This window comes from Mirounga angustirostris, unplaced genomic scaffold, assembly GCF_029215605.1.
Source record: "Mirounga angustirostris isolate CCGP_5_RB_7025 unplaced genomic scaffold, mMirAng1.0.hap1 SCAF_2, whole genome shotgun sequence".
In the NCBI taxonomy this organism is placed as follows: domain Eukaryota; kingdom Metazoa; phylum Chordata; class Mammalia; order Carnivora; family Phocidae; genus Mirounga; species Mirounga angustirostris.
This window is the reverse complement of record NW_026991710.1, coordinates 121,193,480-121,196,838: the sequence shown is the minus strand read 5'-3', so window position 1 is coordinate 121,196,838 and position 3,359 is coordinate 121,193,480. Positions and strand designations below refer to the sequence as shown.

At 46.3% G+C, this 3,359-nt stretch overlaps 1 long non-coding RNA gene across 1 annotated transcript in view; it reads left to right on the top strand.

The window, feature by feature from the left end:
• The window catches only part of LOC123848204 (uncharacterized), a 3,038-nt gene extending 68 nt beyond the window's left edge, over positions 1-2,970 (top strand). The window contains exons 1-3 of the long non-coding RNA XR_006791702.2: positions 1-217; positions 1,790-1,886; positions 2,174-2,970. The exon at positions 1-217 is cut by the window's left edge and continues 68 nt beyond it. This is a non-coding gene — a long non-coding RNA (uncharacterized LOC123848204). The remainder of the gene's footprint in view (positions 218-1,789; positions 1,887-2,173) is intronic.
• Positions 2,971-3,359: the final 389 nt, after the last annotated feature.

Sequence of the window (3,359 nt, the reverse complement as noted above, 5' to 3'; positions counted from 1 at the left end):
CGGTGGAGCCCTTGGAGCCGGCGTCGAGGGCGCGGGACCGAGCGCGCTTGCCTCCCCGAGGCGCGCGGCTGGGGGGCGTCCAAGGCCCTGGTCCTCCGGCCCGCTGGCCCGGGGCGAGGGCGCGGCACGGAGATTGCTCGCTGGCTCCTCTCTCCTCCCCTCAGCCCCTCCGCACTACCCCTGGGTAAAGGCGGCCAAGCCGAGGCTCGGAGAGCAAGTGAGTAAAAGTGGGCCGCTGGAGGTGAGAAAGGGAGGGGCCCCTTCCAGGGCCTCCCCCCCACCCCCGGCCCGCCCCTCGCCCCGGGCGGGGGCAGGATGCACCGAGTGGGCTGGAGTTGGCGGGAGGGAGGTTTTCGGTCCCTTTCCCGTCTCCTGGCCGCACGGACTCCCCCTGTTCCCCGGTGATTTTCAACGTGAAGCTCGAGTCGGTAAAGCTCTTCCTTGGGGTCTGATTTAGAGGCGGGGGGACAACCCAAATGCTGCGAGCCGCTGAGTAGGTTAAGACGGTTTGAAGACTGAGAAGTACCCATCCTTGCTTAAGGTGCTCCGCGCTCCTGAAGTGGCACAGTCGCGTGTGCATGCGTGGGCTGGGGTGTCGGGGCCCCCAGCCTGGAGGGCTGGCCCGGGACGCCCCTTCCTAGGGACCCACCTGTGCCCTGGAACTCATCTGGGCCCGGCCCGCAGCTCCCCAGAACGCAGGAGCGCAGGTTCCTCCCTGTCAGATGGAGGAGAGAAGAAACTGGCCGCGAAATCAGCGTTCATTTTAAATGGAGGGGGGCGGGGGCGGGGAGGATCCTGGGGCGATTTCCCCGGGGGGTGTAAATACAGAGGCTACGGAGGCGTTGGTTCTGGAGGGAGAATTAGTAGCAGGTTTGCGAGCCCAACGCATCTCGTGTACCTAGATATTAACCTTTCCCCCAGCTAGACAAAGTCTGTGTATAAGTGTCTCTAAAAAGATCTGTACGTTATCAAGAGTGGTGACTTGACGTTTACGGGATCCCCGCAAGTTGGCATGAGGATGAGCCTACACGGGATTGCACACAAAATGTGCTTTCTTCCCATTTGAGTATTTTTACCAGGGGAGCAGATTTTCTGGTAGATAGGATTTTGAAGAGGAGATAAGGCAGATTTCCCATTTTGGCAATGGAAGAATGTTCCCCATATTTGGATTTGCTTCACTTCTCGGACATAAACTTCGCCAAGCTAACGTGAAAGTTGGTGATGGTGGAGGTGGACAGCGGATTAAACGAATTACTGTTAAAGTGGCCGCAGTGGCTAGATAAGACTTCTGCCCCTTTCGATTTCTGGACCCTGATTTACTAGTGGAGCGAGGATTTTCCCCGAAGAGGTGACTGATTAGAATAACTGAAAAATCTGCTGCGATATTTGGTCCAGTACTGAGCTCAGTGTAGGTCCAAGATGGCATATTTACCATTTCTCTCAGGGGCTGTTGTATACTCATGACTTCTTTATGTGTGTGATCACAAATGCTACTTCTGATCCCACAGACTGCTTATCTGACATTCTTCCTGCATTGAGAACTTTTAATATAAAATAAATCTTAGAGCTATAAGGACTTAAGACTTTAAACTCTCATTTAATAAACAGGAGAAGACAGACATTCCATCAAGATTAAGTCACTTGCACAATCTCATGTAATTAGGTAGCCTAAAAACCAGGACTCAGGGATCCAATCTAGGTTGTTTTCCACTATCCAATCCTTTATTCCCAAATAACCAGTATTATGTTCAATTTCCAAAATAAAAATCCTTTTAAAATTATATTTCAGTGGTTTGAGCTCTCACTCCAAGTGATGAATTCATCTTAGTAGTTTTGGAACAGACCTTCCTTATGGTTTGTACTTCAAGACTAAGGACATTGAAAAGGTAAATTAATTTTGGTTTTAAAAAATTATGTGGCTCTTAAAACCTGTGACCCTACGTTTTAAGAATTAGAATTTATAAAAGATTACTGAAATGAGACAAACATGTTCTTTCTTGATACACAGGAGCTAGAATTGATCCCATATGTTGTCAGTCATGACAGTCAGTAATCAGATCATTGATGAGATAGCTGAGCTTCTTCTCAGTGCCACTGATATAATTTCCAAAAAGTCACTAAGCAGTGCTATGGAAGTGAACTAACTTCTGATTCTTTCTTTCTTTTTTTGCAGGGGGAAATTGCATAGCTCACCTAGAGCCAGCTTGACAGCGTCATTTTTAGGAATCAAGAAATCAAGAATCAATATTGGGTTATTTCTTAAGATTAAGCCTTGAAAGTCCACTTCGACATGGCAACCATGAGCACACTTAAACATGAAAATGATCTTCCCTCAAGGAGATCACTCTCTTCAACTACATCATCGGAAGTGGTTCCAAGAAGAAGAGACCCCCTATCTGACCAAACTCAGCCAGACAAATTAAATCAGTCTTTTTGAGCAAGGAGTAAAGCTATACAAGAGTGGCCTGATCACCCCTTTCTGCTTGCATCACCACCGAGCAGCCCCCTCTAGGATGGCCACCTATTGTGCCTTGTACAAGGGCACCTGGCTGGGACAGCCAGTGAGAGCTGGAATCCTGCCAGGCTCCACTCACCAAGCCGGGTTTATGGGTGTGTGATTGTGTCTACTCAGACTGTGTGGCTTTTCTAAGTTGTACCAAGGCACCCTGTATGGGCGAGGGGCAGTTCTGACCATCCCAGTACCATATCCCAGTTCTACCCAGGATTCCTGACCTCAGATGGAATGACGATTCTCATGAGCAGATTAGGTTTGTTGTAAAAGATGAAATATTTGACCCAAATTGAAATTAATTTCATAGATAAAGCTCAAAATTTTACTATGGATATGAATTATGTTTGTATGTATTTATATATGTATATATAGTTACGTGGCTACACATTTCTATGTATCAAATTAGCACAACTTAAACTTAGTAAATGGTGAAAATAAAACTATTTTGGGTATCGGAATCACTTTTATATATGAATTTCTGGTCTTGACAGAAATACATACTATTACCTTTCAACAAAGAATGTATTAAGTGCCAGGCACTGTGCCGAGCAATGTGTATACAGTAATGAAAAATAATACACTCTGCTTCCAGTAGTTTATTATCTAGCAAGGAGGACAAATGATAAGGTCACAGAATAATTTATGATTTTATCAATTGTGCTAAGGCCTGTAAGAGACATGCCAAGATGGAGAATAACAAGGCACACTTATTTCAGATGAAGTGACTGGAAAAAGTCTGTGAAAATGACATTTCAATTTGAGACCTGAGGTGAGTTGGAACGAGTTTATGGTGTAACTCCACCCTATTACAGTATAGGAGCATTTGAATTCAGAATAGAATATGAGA